The sequence below is a fragment of the Dermacentor variabilis genome, chromosome 10 (genome assembly GCF_050947875.1).
Source record: "Dermacentor variabilis isolate Ectoservices chromosome 10, ASM5094787v1, whole genome shotgun sequence".
Taxonomy (NCBI): Eukaryota; Metazoa; Arthropoda; class Arachnida; order Ixodida; family Ixodidae; genus Dermacentor; species Dermacentor variabilis.
Window position 1 is genome coordinate 129,978,841 of NC_134577.1, and position 18,980 is coordinate 129,997,820.

Sequence of the window (18,980 nt, forward strand, 5' to 3'; positions counted from 1 at the left end):
TGGTTTTTAAAAAAGTTCCAATTTTCTTCCACAGTGCGGCTGAAATATTCTGGTGTACAGTCGCCAATGAATACCGCAAACTCACCATTAATTACAGTGTAATCACCACTCGCATAATTTGTGACAAATTTTGCATTGTTCATCTCACATCTAACGGGGCCTGGTACAACATAACGTAAAGAACAGCGATCGCTTAGTCCGGGCAAATGAGTTCAAGAATTTATTAAGTTTGGTTCAGTGACAAGGATCGAGTCTAGAGTATTAGATGAAGTAGTGCCAGCTATAGTAGGCCTAGAAACAAGTTGCGTAAGATTAAAATTGAGGCACAAGTTAAGGAAAGGTTTACTTTCGGCGGACGTATCGACAAGGGCGATAGCGAAGGTAACGAAGGGCGATAGCGAAGTCCACTTTATTTTAGGGAAATTAAGATCGCCTAAAAGGAATAACGGTGAGTGTGGAAATTCTGAGATGAGAAAATTCAGAGTGTCATGCAGTTCATCGCAAAAAAGTGGATGGTGCACTTGGAGACCGATAACACGCACAAAGCAGTGTGTTTTGATGGTTTGTAACAATACTAACACAAGCTAATTCCAAAGACGACGCAAGTGAAATCCTATGAGACACTGTACTGTCGGTGATGGCAATCAAAACACCACCACCTGATTTTAGGTCGCGGTCATGACGGCGAGCAACGTAATTCTTGTCACAGTGGAACAGGTCTTCACTAAGAATTTTATCGGTCAACCAAGTCTCCGTCAACACAACCACGTCAGCGGCACACGAATAAAAAATAGATGCTAGAGCTTGACGTTTATTAACTGCACTTCGCGCATTCGACAATAAAAAAGAAAAATCGGGACAAGGTTGGCTGCGTTGCCGGTGCATAATTTCTGTTAAGAAAAAGACGCGTGAGAATGGTGGTTTGTAGCAGCGGACGATAATTCAGCAGTGCAGCGAAGATTGCCCAATTGCAGTTCACAGACACTGTCGCTATCAGGGGAGTAAATATAACATTTTTGTTGATATACAGCTTGTTGTATTTCACAGCAAAAAATTGGCCTTTTTCGTTGCCAAATTCGTACAGTTTAGTTCTGAAAGCTCTCGTTGCCTTACAAAAATCTTCACTTACGGAAACACCAGTTGTCTTTAACTTATTTTTAGAAGAAATAATTGTTTCCCTTCGCTTAGACGATAAAAATCTGACAATAACGGGCCTGGACTTGCTAGGGACCAATCTATATTCCATATCTATATATAAGAGGCATAGAACTATTTATCAATCGCATATGGCAAAGCGTAGGGGCCTGAAAAATTTTTCGATTCGCATTTATTTCTTGCAACTATATGAAATATCAAGATCAGACAGGGACAAAAGGTAATGAGTTTCTCTAGAGGTCCCGCATTCCTTCCAGTAGCAGAAGTACAGCGTACATAAAAAGCGCACATTTGCTACAAATATATTATATTTGTAGTATATTAAATATATTGTATAGTAAGCAAATAACGGTAGTTGTTAAGCCCACAGCATAAATGTGTCGCTAGTTTATGTGATAGTTAGGGGTGTGCGAATATTTGAACTATTGCTATTCGATTCTATTCGCACCGAACTTTTACTGTTCGAAGTATTCCAAGTTCTGCAAGATAGATAGAATAAACTTTATTTTCCAAAGGATAAGGTGATCTACCCACCCCCCGACACGCAGGTCAGGGGGCGAGTGCCGCCGCCTCAGATGCAGGCTGGGAGGTCTTGGGTCCCAGCAGCCTCTTCAGCCAGTTGGACGAGCCGGAGCTGGAGCTCAGAGTCCGAGCTGCGCAGCAGGGTCTCCCAGGTGTCTCTACTACCTATTTTGTGCGTCCCCCGGGAGAGTACGGACGTTCTCATATTATGTGGTCGAGGGTGCGTCTCGCCCCACAAAGATTACACCTATCGCTCCTGGCCTCGGGGAACATGTGGTTCGCCATAACCGCGTGCCGAAACGTATAAGTTTGTAGTCGTCTCCACGCGACTACTTGTCTATTGTTTAATTTCGGGTCTCGCGGGAATACCAATCTACGAGGCAATCTATAATGCTGCGTGATCTCCCAATATTTTAGCATGCGCTCTCCGCTCCATCGGTCATCGAGGGGCTCCATCGCGGTTCGGTGGTAGAGATCTCGAGCCAGCTCGTGGGCCGCCTCGTTGCCGGGGCCGGCTTCGTGCGCCGTAGTCCAAATTATTTGAATTTTTCTATTTAACTTTCTCTGGCCTAGGATTCTGGTCGCTAAGGGCGAGATCCTTCCCTTGCTAAAATTTTGTATGGCAGTTTTGCTGTCACTGATCACAAATTTCGCGTCCGTTCCAGCGCAAGCTAATGCGATCGCAATTTCCGCGGCAACTTCGATGCTGCGCCCGCGCAGAGTGACAGCGGTCACGGGAATAGCCCGGTCGATGACGGCCGTTGCCACCGTAAAATTGCCGCTACCTCCCGCCGCGTCTACATAGGCCACCTCATGTTCCGAAATTTTACTGAATCTAATTTTTAATGCTTCGGCTTGTTTATGCCTCCTGTCTTTGCTATGTTCCGGGTGCATGTTTCTTGGCAGGGGGTGGGGGGGATAATCAGATTTTTTCTCCCTTCCTTATCTACTTCCACCTTTTATGTGGGGCTTCTGTCCGGATTTATTCGAACTTTGGTCAATATGGCTCTTCCTGTCCTCGTGGTGCTAAGTCTCTCAATTTGAGAGGTTCGCACCGCTTCTGCCAGTACTGTCCATGTGTTGTGCACTCCTAGAGCCATCAGTCTCTCTGTGGATGTGCACATGGGCAGTCCCAGCGGTCCTTTAACGCATTTTCGCATTAGAGAATCAATCTTTTCTCTTTCCACCACTTTCAAGTCGAGATATGGCGTTGCGTAGCTCACCCAGTTGAATATGTGCGCCTGCATTAGTTTAATCAAATTTTTCTCATTTAACCCTCGGCCTTTGCTGGTCACTCGCCTAATTAGGCTCAGGGTCTGTATTGCGTGATTCTGCAGCCTCTTGACGGTCTCGCCATTGAGGCCGTGTGACTGGAGAATCACGCCCAAGATTCTAATTCGCTCGACTATTGGTACCTCCTTACCCACCACATTAATTTTGGTCTGCGACGGTGCCTTGCACCTTAAGTGCTTCGGATTGTATATAAACAATTCTGATTTCTGCGGCGAGCATGCTAGGCCTGTTTCGGCCGTATAATTGACTATGATGTCGGTGGCGGCCTGGAGCAGGCTTTCGACGGCTCAATCCTGGAAAATACCTATAGTCAACCACCTATTTTCCGGACGGCTCATTGTTCGGACGTGCCGGGGAATTCGGATGCCTTCGCGGCACCACCCGGTACCACATAGAGCCAATGTATAAGAACGTCTGAAATTTCGGATGCAAAGAACCTTCGCCGTCCGTTTTCCCAGGCTTTCTCTCATCCCCCCCGGTCCGAAACAGCATTAATCGAAGCCACCACCGCCACCATTTTATTACCTCGATGCATCTAACCGGCGCTCTCGCGTGCAGATCAGCCGCAGCCTCCACTGCGGCCACGCTAGGCCTAGCTTCATTGACGTTCGCTATTAGGCTTCTTGCCGTTCAGTGCCGTGCTTCTCACTGAAAGGATTCGCCGCTGTCCGCAATGGCACCGACTCCGCTTATGTTATAAATTATGGGGTTTTACGTGCCAAAACCACTTTCTGATTATGAGGCCCGCCGTAGTGCAGGACTCCGGAAATTTCGACCACCTGGGTTCTTTAACGTGCACCCAATCTAAGTACATGGGTGTTTTCGCATTTCGCCCCCATTCGCTTATGTTATCCTCGCTTCGAAGCTCGGAAAGCACGGCTCGTCGCATAACCGCGGTTCCCGAAGGTCATTTTCGCCTCAGTACAAAACTTTTAAACGGAGAAGCATACGCAAAGTACTGCGGTGAAGCGTATTGTGAGTGGGAAGGGGCAATTGTCATGGGGCACGGTGTGTATTCCTTAATTATACACGCGTACAGCCGCCGCCTGCTATTGCAGTACCAGCACCGATACGCCCATTAAGTGTACTGACAGGCCGTCAGCACTATTTCGGACGTGCCTGTGGTGACCTGTGTCCTTGGCGGCTGTAAATGTCATGCATTCAATTTTTTCGAATGTTCTCGCGGTCACTAGGAAGACCGAAAAATCGGACGTTGACTGTAGAGCGGGCTCATTCGCTAAAAATCAAATAGCAGCATTTTTAAATGACACTCGCAAACCCAATTCTCCTTGTGGAATAATTCTGACACCTTTCTAAACCAGCGACAGCATTCACAGCCACAAGCAGAATGCACCAACATATTTACTGTCTTGATCGGTGGTCACCGTGACGATAGGTACGCACACATGCGTATCACTTCTGTTATTAAATGTGACCGTCACGTAAGACAATTAATGGCCCAATGATTGGCTCTTTAAGCAATGGCTCATAAACCCGTAAGCCCGACCGTTTCATTACGACGACAGAAGTCGTCGCTGGGAAATTCTACGCTGGGATAAAGGGCAGCAACGGGGCCAGCTGGCGAAGGAGACGACGACGATGAACGCGTGAGCAGTGCCACGAGCGCGATCGCGCTGTTGTGCCATGGGGCGCCAACGAAGGACACGACGACGCTGGAGCCATTGGTGGTATGGTATGGTATGGTATGATGAACTTTATTTAATGTCCTGAAGATCAACCCTTAGGTTGACGCAGGCGCCTCCTACGTCGGGACAGTAAGGTTTAACCTTACCGCCGTATCGTGGGCCTTCTGGACGGCCTGTACTTGATCGAAAAGAACTCCACTGTGTAGGACTCGCCGCCACAAGTCTCTTTCTTTGTCACAGTCTGTGAAAGTCAGAGGACACTGCCAAAGCATGTGATTCAGAGTAATGATGTCATTACACTTCTCGCAATTGATTGGCACTTCTCTTTCAGGATATAGCTTATTAATAAAGTTTGGACTTGGATAAGTTCTTGTCTGCAACAATCTCAGAGTCACCGCTTGAGCTCTGTTGAGCTTAGCGTGTGGCACTGGGAATTCCCTTCTGTTCATGTAGTAATGCCTCTTGATTTCATTATATGTAAGTAATTGGTCCCTGTTCTCCTCCTGTATATTATTAAGGTCCTGGTCGAGTAGTGCACGGATAGTAAGTCCTCGTGCAGCTGCGTTAGCCATCTCATTTAAATTCTTCCGAGATGGATCGACAGACCCCATGTGCGCAGGAAACCAGCGGATTTCGATCCCTTGGCTGTCCAACTCACCGATCAGCTGGGCTGCCCTTTTGGTTACAAAGCCATTGGTAAAGTGTCTGATAGCCATCTTAGAGTCACTATAAATCTTCGTCCACTTATTATTCCTTAAAGCCAATGCTATCGCTACTTGTTCCGCGACTGTCGCGTCTTTAGTCATGATTGTAATAGCATCTCGAGTGAGACCATCTGCGTCTACTACTACTGCCGTAAAGGCTTTCTTTCCTCTGACCCATGCAGCATGTACAAAAGCCGCATGCTCTCTGTCGTGTTCTATCTCTTGCGGGAGAGCTTTGGGCCCTTGCCTTTCGTCATTCCCGGTTGTGCACCGGGTGCATATTTCTGGGGAAAGGAGTCGTCTTGATTATCTCTCTTATGCTATCTTTTAGTTCTACTGTGCCTTCACCTGAAATTTTGGATTCGGTTGGGCACCACCCTACCTCTTCTAGTATTGCTCTACCTGGACTTGTTCCAGAGAGCCTCTCTCTGTGGGCAATTTGCTGAGCTTCATTTATCTCGGCTATGGTGTTGTGGAGCCCCAGTTTCATTAATTTATTATCCGGCGTGTTAATCGGTAACCCCACTATTGTTTTGACTAGCCTTTTAATTTATCTGTTCAACATGTTTAGCTCTTTCTGTGTCCAACTGAGCATCCCAGCTATATAGGAGAAGTGACACAAGGCGAAAGCGTGGAACAGTCTCACGGCGCTCTCCTCTCCCAGCCCTCTGTGTCTGTTAGTGATTCTCCTTAGCAGCCTTATTACCTCCACAGCCTTGCTTGTGATGTGTCGTATTGTTCTTCCGTTTGCCCCGTTTGCCTCCAGGAATAACCGTAAGACTCTAATGGATTCTACTTGCTTAATATATTCGCCTGCCTTCGTGGTTAGTACTAACCTGGCTTCTTCTCGGGAACATATTATCCCCTCGGTTTTTTACCCCTTCTTCTGTTCTTGAGTACAAGGAGTTCAGACTTATTAGCAGAGCGTTTGAGTCCCATGTCTTCTAAAATAGACTCTACCTCATAAATGCTCTGCTGAAGTCTGCTTTCCGCATGCCCCATACTTCCTTCAGCGGTCCATATAGTGACATCGTCTGCATAAATGGTAAAGTGAATGCCCTCTATCCCTTTTAGTCCCTTTGCCACTTTTGACATGGCCAGGTTGAAAAGCATCGGTGACAAGACCGACCCTTGTGGCGTCCCTCTGTCACCGAGATCCATCTTCTTTGATTTAATATCCCCGAATCTAAGGTGAGCTGAACGATTGCCAAGAAAGGTTTTGACCACTTCATAGAGTTTTCTCCCCAATCCCAGTTCGGAAATCACTTCAAGTATTGCTCTATGCTTAATTCTGTCAAAAGCTTTTTCGACATCCAACCCGAAGAGAGCTCGAGTGTTTTTTGGTTTAGCTAATACCAGTTGATGCTTGATTAACGACATGGCATCTTGTGTGGACAAGCCTGATCTGAAACCAATCAGATTGTACGGTAGGATGTCATTGTCCTCCACATATTTCGTTAACCTGTTCAATATGACATGCTCCATTGTCTTCGCTAGACATGATGTTAACGAAATTAGCCTCAGATTATCCAAATTGAGTTGCTTGCCCGGCTTTGGTATTAAGATAGTACTGGCCGTCCTCCATTCTTCTGGATATACCCCATCTTTCCATAGTTCATTAATGTGTGCGGTCAGATATTTTATTGATTCGTCGTCCAAATTCTTAAGCAATCTGCTAGAGATGCCATCCGGGCCAGCTGCTGACTAACTATTCAGATCATACAGTGCTGTGCATACCTCACTTTCGGTGAATTCCTGATCCATATATTTGCATTCTACCCCTAAGTAATCGGGATAACTCACATCTTGATTCTCTTTCCTGAGGGGCAAGTATTTAGTAGCCAATCTCTCCATTATGCTCTCTGCGCTTGCAGTCTAACTTTCCTAGTGTACAAGTTTCGCCACTGCCATGCGCCTGTTCGATTTCGTGTCTTTTTCGTTGAGCAGATGCCTGAGCAGACTCCAATTGCCTCCACGTTCTATCCTTCAGTCTACACATTTACACACCTCATCCCATTTTTGATAAAAGTTTTTTGCACAACGAAGCCAGCTGTGGAAGACCAGCGCGCGAGCAGTGGCACGAGCACGTTCGCGCGGTTGCGCCGAGGGTCTCCGGCAAAGAAGACGACGAAGCTCGAGCCATTGCTGATGATGATTATTTCTGCTCGCAGATGCCACGAGACCCCGGATCTGAGCCATATACAGCCTCGCTTACCGGCTCACACTGCGTCAAGTGCTACGTCACAGATGCACAGAGACACATAGCTCGGACGCGAGCGGCGATATGCGTTTGCTTTTGTTTTAATTATGGGGTTTAACGTGCCAAAACCACTTTCTGATTATGAGGCACGCCGTAGTGGAGGACTCTGGAAATTTCGGCCACCTGGGGTTCTTTAACGTGCACCTAAATCTAAGTACACGGGTGTTTTCGCATTTCGCCCCCATCGAAATGCGGCCGCCGTGGCCGGGATACGATCCCGCGACCTCGTGCTCAGCAGCCCAACACCATAGCCACTGAGCAACCACGGCGGGTATTTGCTTTTGTTGTTGGATCTTTCACTCTCACTTTTTAGGAGAGTTTTCTTGCGCGCACGCCATCAAATGCCAGATCCTAGCCACAGACAACTTCGCTGTAAAATGTGAAGTGAAGCATTAGGCGATGCATTGATACGAACAATAAAAAAGACGCCTTACCTCGCAAACAACACCTCTTTGTTGGAACAAAGTTATTTTGGTCAATGTTGTGCAGCCGCTGCTTCTTGAGCAAGCCGTTACGCTTTCCTTGTGGGATCATAAAAAGTGCATAACAATTTTCAGGCTTCTTGCTGAAGTTGTATGCGCTACCGCACGGCATAGCGCAATCACAACACCGCAGGAAACGCGGCGTGCCATGGTGCAACGTTCACTGTACCGAGCCAACTGAGCTTAAGAGAAAAATCGCGTCAATGAAAAAGAAAAAACACAAGCAAAAGGAAGGATCTGCGCGTTTCCAAGAGCGATGGCAAGGAGACCAGTCGGTTGCAGAAAAGCGGGCGCCAACTGGTTCCCGCGGAGGGGATGCGTAAGGGGCGGAGGAACGAGGCGGAGGCGATGAGGTCGCGCGTCGGTGGCAGAGTTTAAAGACTGGCGGTACTTTCAAATTACGAACCGATTTTAGCCTGGCGTATTCATCTGTACCGCAAGTTGGGGAAGTTTTTTGGGATCCAGCCACTTGAAAACTTGCCGGCTCTCCCGTAATCGAGAGTACAGATGGAAGCACAAAATGGCAACCGGCAAAGCAGATTGGTAGGACGTGATACTAGCCACAATTTTAAAATGGGTGTAGTGCATGTTCGCAATGGCACAGCCCACCACGCCACACCACAGCGCGCCATACTTGTCCATGTACATGCTGCCCAGCTGGAAGAAAACCGGCTGAAGGCCGCACGACAAGCAGTGAAAGACGCCAGTTAGACAGGGCGCACTGACGATCTAGAAGAAGATTGAATTGAATTCCGGAATTTTACGTGCCCAAACTACGATTTTATTATAAGGCATGTCGTAGTGGGGGACTCTGGATTAATTTTGACCGCCAGGGGATCTTTCACACGCCCTCAATACAAGTGCGTTTTTGCGTTTCGCCTCCATCAAAATGCTGCCGCCGCGGCCGGGATTTGATCCCGTGACCTGGTGCTTAGCAGCGTAAGACCACTAAGCCACCGCGGCGGGGAGAAGCGCCTGAAGGGGGTGCAACGCAGCATGGCGCCATCTCGCGAGGCGACGCAGAACCCGCACCGCGGAAATCGCGGACCGCTGGCCTTCAGCCTCAGCGCCAAAAGATGACAATGAAATGTATGGTGCCCGGTCTTTGCCTTTGAACGCCACTATTGGATATCACCCCCCCCCCCCCAAATGAAACTTCACCTCACTAGAAGTAACAGCCTGAGTGATACTGAACAAATATTAGGAAGATCTCGGAAGTAACATTGTAACTTGTTTGAGCGGTAACTTGCGTATGTAATGCGGTCCTGTACAGAGGGTTGGCGGCCAGAGACGGCACCTTTTTAAAGTTGTGAGTGTTTGCCTGGCTGATCTCGTTTTGTTCTCGGAACTTGCCCGGACGTTCTCATTTACGGGCGCGGATAACGTCCCTGGCTTTTGGCTCAAATTAACTTGAAGGTAGCCGACAACGGGAGCTAAAATCATTTCATGCTTAAAACTTAGCTGCAACAAATTACCTAAAACAAGGTCGCCTGTTCCTGTGTTCTCATGCGCGTGCCCTACCCGTTGTGGTAGCTTAGTGGCCGCGGCGTTGCGATGTGGCGAAAGGAAAAGAAAAAGCACTCGGGCGTAGACATACGTACCCGTTACAGATTATCAGGTAATCAAATTTAATCCAGGGTTATACACTGCAGTGCGCCTTGTAATGAGATCGTGGCTAGTTAAACCCCAGAATTTGAATGTTTAACTTAACGCTTGACTCTGTTTTAAGTGGCACCAGCATCAGGGCCCATGCCACAGCCGTTTATATGAATATGTAAGTCTTGGTCCTCCTTTTTGTTTTAACGTCGCAAAATAATCATGCAGAAAGGTCGTGAACGATATCGTGTCATCTCTAGTAAGGGCGGATCATCAAACAAAGCAGGTATAGGTTGATCGTTCGCAAATCGAATGCCACCGTATTGTAAAATAAGTGCTCCCACTGCATAGGCTCGTTGCCACTAGTTTATGTGCCAGCACTGGATATGTTTTTTACGCTGTCGAATTATTTCTACGAAATTGTGTGTATACTCAATTTACGTCGGTAACGTGACGTAGGATTTCATAAGGCCCTGTGTAGCGAGAGAGAAGCTTCTTGGAGAGGCCAACCCGACGACATGGTGACCAAAGGAGCACCCAAGCACTTGGCGCGAACTTAACATCGCGATGGTACCGGTCATAACGCTGCTTTTGTATATGCTGCGAGGCTAATAAACGAGATTGGGCGAATTGACGTGCCATGTGAGCGCGATCGATGACTTCACGAGTGTACTCAGTTGCAACATCTGACACAGAAAGGAGGATGGTGTCAAACGGCAAAGTGGGGTCGCGACCATACAAAAGATAAAAGGGTGAATATCCGGTGTCATGTCCGGACGAGTTGTGCGCGAACGTGACGTAGGCCAGCGTGGCGTCTCAGTCACGGTGATCATTGGAGGCGTACATCAACAGCATCTCTGTGATTTTTCGGTTGCAATCTTGCATAAGACCATTCGTTAGAGGGTGGTAGACGGTGGACAACTTGTGCTTAGTTGCACAAGAGCGGAGGACGTCGTCGACAACTCGAGGTAAGAATGAGCGGTCGCGGTCTGTAAGTTACTGTCGAGGCGCACCATGGTGGATAATAACGTCATGAGGAGAAAATCAGCGACGTCGGCTGCGCAACTAGTAGGCAACGCCTTTGTTATCGCGTAGCGTGTCGCGTAATCAGTAACGACGGCGATCCACTTATTCCCTCTAGTCGTCGTCCGAAAAGGGCCAAGCGGGTCAAGGCCTCGAATGAACGGTTCAGAGGGAACTTCAATTGGATGGAGTCATCCGACAGGTGGCAGGGGAGGTTTCTTCCGGCGCTGATACAATTAGCAAGTTGCGACATAGCGACACAGGCAGCGGTAGAGACCCGGCCAGAAGAACCGGCGTCTTACGCGGTCGTATGTACGCAAAACTCCAAGGTTTCCCGCCGTCGGTGCATCCTGAAGTTGTTCGAGAGCGATGGATCGCAGACGACAAAGAAGGACAAGGATCAACTCAGGGCCGTCACGGGTCATATTGCGGTGGTAGAGGATGCCGTCGTGCAGCACGAACATGCGACACGTGCCGTCAGTGCTGCCAGATTGCATTCCGGCGATTATGGACTTCAAGGATTTGTCGCGTTGTTCAGCGCGCATATCGGTCATGTCAGTAAAAGCCATCACGCAAGTCATCGGATCATGCGCAGCAGGATCAGGGGGATCCACGCGGTAACGAGAGAGGCAGTCAGCGTCCTTGTGGAGGCTTCCAGTCTTGTCACATCATCATCAGCTGAAGCCTGGTTACGCCCACTGCAGGGCAAAGGCCTCTCCCATACTTCTCCAACTACCCCGGGTATGTACTCATTGTGGCCAAGTCGTCCCTGCAAACTTAATCTCATCCGCCCACCTAACTTTCTGCCGCCACCTGCAACGATTTTCTTCCTTTGGAATCTAGTTCATAACCCTTAATGACCATCGATTATCTTCCCTCCTCATTACATGTCCGGCCCATACCCCCCCCCCCATTTCTTTTTCTTGATTTCAACTAAGATGTCATTAACTCGCGTTTGTTCCCTCACCCAATCTGCTCTTTTCTTATCCCTCGATGTTACACCCATCATTCTTTCTATTGCTCGTTGCGTCGTCCTGAATTGAAGTAGAACCCTTTTCGTAAGCCTCCAGGTTTCTGCTCCGTATGTGACTACTGCTAAGACACAGATTTTAAACAGAAAGCATATTTAGCGCCAGCAAACAAGGACTGAAGGGAGAAGACACCACAATGCGCTAACTTCAACAACTTCATTTTCAGGAAATACACCTATATAACCCATGCACAGTGGCGCCACCTTATCCAAATCTTACTCATCCAAAAAAGCCGTCTCTTTATCTAACAAGTCGACTGAAGGGGCACTAACACATGTGTCACTATTCCGCCAGATAGCCTGAGCCTCAATAATCAGCACGCCCAAACCAACACGCCCAACAAATGGCAATGCTTTTAAACACTTTTCTCTTGAGGGATACTGGCAACCTTCTGTTCATGATCTGAGAATACCTGCCAAACGCACCCCAGCTCATTCTTATTCTTCTGATTATTTCAGTCTCATGATCCGGATCCGCGGTCACTACTTGGCCTAAGTAGATGTATTCCTTTACCACTTCCAATGCCTCGCTACCTATCGTAAACTGCTGTTTTCTGCCGATACTGCTAAACATTACTTTAGTTTTCTGCAGATTAATTTTTTAGACCCACCCTTCGATTTTGCCTCTCCAGGTCAGTGAGCATGGATTGAAATTGGTCCCCTGAGTTACTACGCAAGGAAATATCATCAGCGAATCGCAAGTTACTAAGGTATTCTCCATTAACTCTTATCGCTAATTCTTCCCAATCCAGGGGTCTGAATACCTCGTGTAAACACGCTGTGAATGGCATTGGAGAGATCGTTTCTCCCTGCCTGACGCCTTTCATTATTGGGATTTTGTTGATTTCTTTATGGAGGACTACGGTGGCTGTGGAGCCGCTATAGATATCTTTCAGTATTTTTACATACGGCTCGTCTACACCCTGATTCCGTAATGCTTTCATGACTGCTGAGGTTTCGACTGAATCAAACGCTTTCTCGTAATCAATGAAAGCTATAAGGGTTGGTTATATTCCGCACATTTCTCTATCACCTGATTGATAGTGTGAATATGATCTATTGTTGAGTAGCTCTTACGGAATCCTGCCTTATCCTTTGGTTGACAGAAGTCTAAGGTGTTCCTGATTCTATTTGCGATTACCTTAGTAAATATTTTGTAGGTAACGGACAGTAAGTTGATTGGTTTATAATTTTTTAAGTCATTGGCGTCCCCTTTTTTATGGTTTAGGAATATGTTAGCGTTTTCCAAGATTCCGGTATGGTCGAAGTCATGAGGCATTGCGTATACAGGGTAGCCAGTTTCTTTAGAACAATCTGCCCACAATCCTTCAGCAAATCTGCGGTTACCTGATCCTCCCCAGCTGCCTTCCCCTTTGCATAGCTCGCAAGGCATCCTTTCTTCTTCCGGCGTTACTTGTGGGATTTCAAATTCCTCTAGACTATTCTCTCTTCCATTATCGTCGTGAGTGCTAGTGGTACTGTATAAATCTCTATAGAACTCCTTAGCCACTTGAGCTATCTCATCCATATTAATAATGATATTGCCGGCTTTGTCCCTTAACTCATACATCTGATTCTTGCCTATTCCTACTTTCTTCTTCACTGCTTTTAGGTTTACCCCGTTCTTGAGAGCATGTTCAATTCTATCCATAATATATTTCTTTATGTCAGCTGTCCAGTATTGTCAACGACAATAAATGAAAATTCCTGGAGCCGCAAAGCCCAGCGACCAAGCCGTCCTGTCGGGTCCCGGAGGGAATTCAGACAGCCAGCAGAGTGCGTGTTGGTCTGTAATGACTGAAAACGTGCGGCCGTACAAATATGGCCGGAACTTGGCGATAGCCCAAACTAAAGCCAAGCACTCCCGCTCGGTGATCAAGTAATTTCTCTCGGCAGATGACAATAGGCGGCTGGCCTACGCTATCACGCATTCGGTACCATTCTGTTTTTGGAGGAGAACTGCGCCGATGCCATGGCCGCTAGCGTCAGCGTAGTCTTCGGTCGGTCCTTTATCTTAAAGACCAAGATTTTACTCAGTATGTTGCTGGGGGGTATCAGGAAAAAGAGAAGAGGCTGACTAGTTTGTTACTAGAAGCACCTTCCTTCGTGCAAAAAAAGGAGAACAAACAGATTTGCGAAAGTATGCAAGCCTCCAAATATAAGAGAGAGAGAGAGAGAGAGAGAGAGAGAGAGAGATCTGGCTTATTTTTACCTTCGGAGGACTGATAAAAATTGCTAAATTTATGTCTCGGCGCATAAAAGTACATTTAGCTGTCATAATATCAGGCACTTTCTCTAAAGTTATTTACTTTTTTATGTTTTGCGAAAAACCGTCGGTAGAAGAAAGTGCATGGTTTGGTTACTCCGGTATCCCTAAACCATATGCTGTGAACAATAAATATGTGCAACTGACTCATTCAGTCACATAAAAACATTGCTAACAAAGTAGCTCGTAGCAACAAACACTTTGTTACATAAGCATCACGCAATTGTATGTGTTTTTTACAGCGAAAGCTGTATGTGACTAACGTTCCGTAGTTTTTTCGGCGTCTGGCAACAGAAAAAAAGACATAGTGCTGGCCGATATTTGGTGATCGTGCAGAAACGGTCCAAGCTCAATGGCTGATATCCCTGGGAGCAATGGAAGGCACTGCTGTTCAGCTCGGCCCTCGACGACCAGCTCAAGCTAATCCAGAGAGCTGAGAAGTTGGCTAGAGCCAGCGGAGCCCTGGAATAAGGGCCCCGAGAATTAGCGATTATTCTGATTATTCATTTAATACAGTTTATGTATCCTATCCTATGTGGGCTCGGGAACCTGTAACGCGCCCTTGAACTTAAAAATTCTCGGTGCTAACCACGCAAACGCACTGGTGCCACTGCTCGGGCGTTCGTCGTCGTCGTCTTCTTCCACAGCTGGCTCCGATGTGCAAAGCAACTTTCGTCATCAGCAATGGCGCGAGCGTCGTCGTCTTCCACAGCTGGCTCGGTTGCCGCTCATCATTCCAGTGAAGGAGTGAGTGAGTGAATAAACGTTTATTGGGTCTAGCAAAACGCGATAAAACGCGCACTCGGCTTCTCCCACAATGGGACTGACAGATCTAGGCTGCCGCGCCGATCGCGGGCGCGCTGGACGGCCAGGATTTGGTCCTCAAGACGGGACTTCGCAGAAGCGCGTCCTACTCATCCTCGGTGAACTTCGGGCCAAGCGACCCGCGCTCCCAGAGCATATGAGGCAAAGTAGGAATCTCACTACAGGCCACGCAAGAACAATTCGGATAATCTCGGGATATATGCTGTTAAGGGACGCCGGATTTGGGTAGGAGTTCGTTTGCAAGAGTCTGAGCGTGACCGCCTACGGCCTGCGCTCATCATTCCAGCTTCAATGCTCTTTTCACGTCGTAATTCGGAGGCCGAGTCCACGGAAGTATTAGCCATCGATTAAGAGGGTATGAGCCATTCAACAGCTCAGTTATCGATGGGGCGGCCCAGAGCTGTTTGCCTTGGTCGTAGCTCTTCGCGGCTGCCTCGCGCCGCGGTGAAACAGCTCTGGGCCATCCAGCAGGTCCTCGGGGCGCTCGAAAGGTAAGGACCCCACGAGCCGGCAACGGCGGGCGGAGACCCGCGCTGAGTAACGGCGACTTCGTAGGTAACGTAGGCCCTCGTCGGGGCGCGGGAGCGCCGAAGTGTAGGCACATATAAAGTTGGCTTCTATCCAATCCAATATCGATGGGGCGGACACGTACAGTTAGTACACCCGAAGAACAACATGCGTACAAGGAGCGCGGGAGGGAACAGCAAAGAGAATGCAAACGGTGCGGGCGCGAAACGCCCACCGACGAAGAACGTTCCCACGATGCTGAAACGAAAACGACAATCGCGAGCCTGGGCACCTCTGAACGAGCAACGGCTCCAGCCTCGCAACACAATCCGACGGCAGAAGTACCGGATGAAGCGAGTGAACGACTTCAAAGGCGCGGTTGCCAAGTTCCTATGACACTTTCTGGATAAACAATTCGGACTTAGTTGCAGAGTGTGCGACCGTCTGTGGTTCTAGAACGACCCGACGGGGATCGGAAACGTACGAGACGCGACGAATCGGGAGCGTGCACTACAGGTACTGTACCGTACGTTCCCAGAAGTTCCCGGCGACGTGGCCGACTTCAAGCTAACGACAGTCAAAGCTCTCAAACGAAAAGCAAAGTGCTTTCGCTCTCATTGCATCGTTACAGATTGTAATGGTTGTCATTTTTTATAATAATATCACCGGAACCAACATTTTGGCCAGGCACTTGTATTATGCATGCCAGCAGCTGCTTTCTGCTCCCCCACCTTCAATGGGGAAAGTTGACAATAAGGTGGTGCGTAGAGTAAGGCGAGGGAAGTGTAAATGTTCAAAAAAGAGGACAGAAAGAAAACAAAGAGGCGTAGGTGTCTTGTGATAGAGAGAGAACATGCAGCGCTACTAGTGCTATTTTGTCTGAGTGCTATTTCGTCTGTTCGTCGAAGAAGTAGGGATGACAAACCTGGAAGAGAATTTACATCTGTATGCAGGTGATCTCTGTGTTGGGCCTACTTTAACGAGAAAATGGGAACGAAGAAGATATATAATTTGGATATTGAAAAAAAAGAGCAATAGAAAGAGAAAGATCTAGTTAAAGAAGCTCAGTTGTATCCAGATGTTTTCAGTAAAGAAAGAAAGCATGAAATAAATGTCAAGCATATGAGTGCACATTTTGTCGAAACCAGAGGAAGTTAAAATAAAGATGCGGAAACATTCGTGTCCTTAGATTTAGGTGCACGTTAAAAAACCCCAGGTGGTCCAAATTTCTGGAGTGCCCCACTACGGCGAGCCTCACAATCAAATCGTGGCTTTGGCACGTAATACGCCATAATTTGGGTGTATAAGAAAGCCTTTCATGTGCCTTTCTTGTTTCCCGGTTGGCTGCAGTTAGTAGTCAGCCTCAGGAAGCATACCATTGCTACAATACGCTTTAGTGGGATATATCCCAGTATAATGAAAATACAATAAAAATTCACCTACATACAATGACTATTCAATAACGACTGAATAGAAACACAACGCAGAAGTACTCCAAAAGATTTCGAATGGATTCACAGACCTTTCCATGTCAAAGAAATATACAATGAAACAGCAATGAAAATTGCACAATATGTTTGCTGGTGGTGGCACGCAATATGAATGGAAAATCGATAAAATTCCGACATTTTTTCCTCATATATATATATATATATATATATATATATATATATATATACGCCTTCACGGCAGTACATTTCTTGGCTCTCAGTGCGCGCTTCAATCCCGTGACACAATTCCTTTAATTCCTTTAACTCACTTAGAAGCGGTACGCGTTATGGCATTCGCAATGCACAGCGGCAAGACAAACGTCTGTTAACCATGCAGCACAAGTGGAACAAGTTCATGTTACCTTTCGGCCTCACCAGGGCCTCTAGCAAGGCAGCTGCTTTCAAGTGGTCGAAGACGGCAATCAAGAGCTGCTGCTCAAAATCCGGACGATATTTGCCGCGGAAGAGAACACTGCGGATTGCAGAGTGAACTGGTCATACGCCGCTTATAACAAACACGCAAAATGTGCCGAAATAGAATCTCCGCTAGCGACTGGAAGCGTCCTTGAAAGCGGAGGCAAAAGAATAAACTAAGAAGCCCACTGCTCTATCGGCTATTTATTTTTTTCGTCACGCATGCGTTTCTGCATAAGGGAACATGCACGACAGGGCAACGACGCACCACTCCCTGTTCCGGCAAGTGTACGGCATTCGGTGAGTACAAAGAAAAACTGCGCAAAAAAGAACAAGACAGAGAAAGAACCACACCACACAGGCTCTTGTTCTTTTTTGCGCAGTTTTTCTTTGTTCTCATAATGTCATACCAACTAGCCCCTCACCGTATGCTTCTAGACTCGGTCAGCGGCTGACTTCACATTTACCCTTGCGTTCAATAAAGATAGGTCGGGGATTTCAGTCACGCTCAAGCGAACGCTGCTGGGGCGCGCTGCAAAACTTGGGTCCCATTGTGGTTGCGATACGGTCGCCGGGCAGTAAGAGCAGATTACCTTCAGAGAAAGCTTCTGTCATGTTTAACATTAATCATCACATCTAAACATCAGCTCTAGGGTCTGAATCCGAGCTAGTTGGCAAGGCAACATCTTTGAAGTGAGTGCTGCCACTCGCTGGTCCCCCATTTACGCTGTTGCCTTTGAAGATGAAGTTCGGCCAGCTTTCTTTGGTATACTATAGAAATTTGGGCTTGTTCGCACATGAACATATTCGTGCATGAATGGAAGATGCTAACTTCCAAGGAAGTGTTATTTCCAAAGCATCAGTGCGAAATGACATGAGCGACAATGGTTATTTTCTAAGAAGAGCAAGTTCTTAAACGAAGAGATAAAAAGAGACGATGTTAATACACTCGAGACTAGGCTGGAAATAGCTTCGGCTTCGATAGGCTCTCTGGTTAGCTTGTCATGCATTTTCCTGATAACAACATGGGTGTTAAGCAATAGCTCACAATTGCAGCAGTTGTCATCAATGGCGAGCCATCCATGGGGTACATTTTTTTACGTTGTAGGAATGCTTCCTTAGCCGAACTTTAAGGCTCGTTTGCCCAAGTGTACTGCTGTTGTGATCGGGGGTCCGATGATGCGGGAAGTTCTGGCATCATGCGTCTGGGCCCTATACTCAGGATGTTTTAGAACACACGTTTGTGTTTACATTTTCTACAAGGGCATATCAGGAATGATGCTGAGTAAGAAGTCCACATCAAGTTCAAGCTGCCGATATTTTCACAAAGCGTCTGTCTGGCGTTTTATCCCTCATGTCACAGCGGCCCCATCACCTTCCCCCATCCGGTGTCAGGAGATGGGTGATTCATCCGAGGAGAACTTGGCGCAAAACACACGCATGGCACAGCGCACGAACGTGGAGAGGGTCACATATCACGGACACTAAATCCCCATCCTAGGAGCTATGACTTCAAGCAAGGCATCACGAGGTCGTTCGATGGAATGTCACTTCGCGAATAGCCGATATTCTTTTGGCGGCATCAAACTGGTTGCCATGAATCAACGCGCTTGGAGCTGGCTCTGACGAGGGCGTCGGCTCGTTCACCATGCTCGTAGTTCTCGCGTTCTCCATGAGCGACTAGTTCCGCGAAGTCAGCGCACAATCACAACAGCCCGTCTACCAGCAGGAAGAGGGCTCGCAAATAGGCAGCTCATCGGTGCCCCT

At 47.5% G+C, this 18,980-nt stretch overlaps 1 long non-coding RNA gene across 1 annotated transcript in view; it reads right to left on the reverse strand.

Moving 5' to 3' along the window:
- Nucleotides 1–17,285, reverse strand: part of LOC142559700 (uncharacterized) — a 127,406-nt gene extending 110,121 nt beyond the window's left edge. The window contains exon 1 of the long non-coding RNA XR_012823208.1: nucleotides 17,162–17,285. This is a non-coding gene — a long non-coding RNA (uncharacterized LOC142559700). The remainder of the gene's footprint in view (nucleotides 1–17,161) is intronic.
- Nucleotides 17,286–18,980: the final 1,695 nt, after the last annotated feature.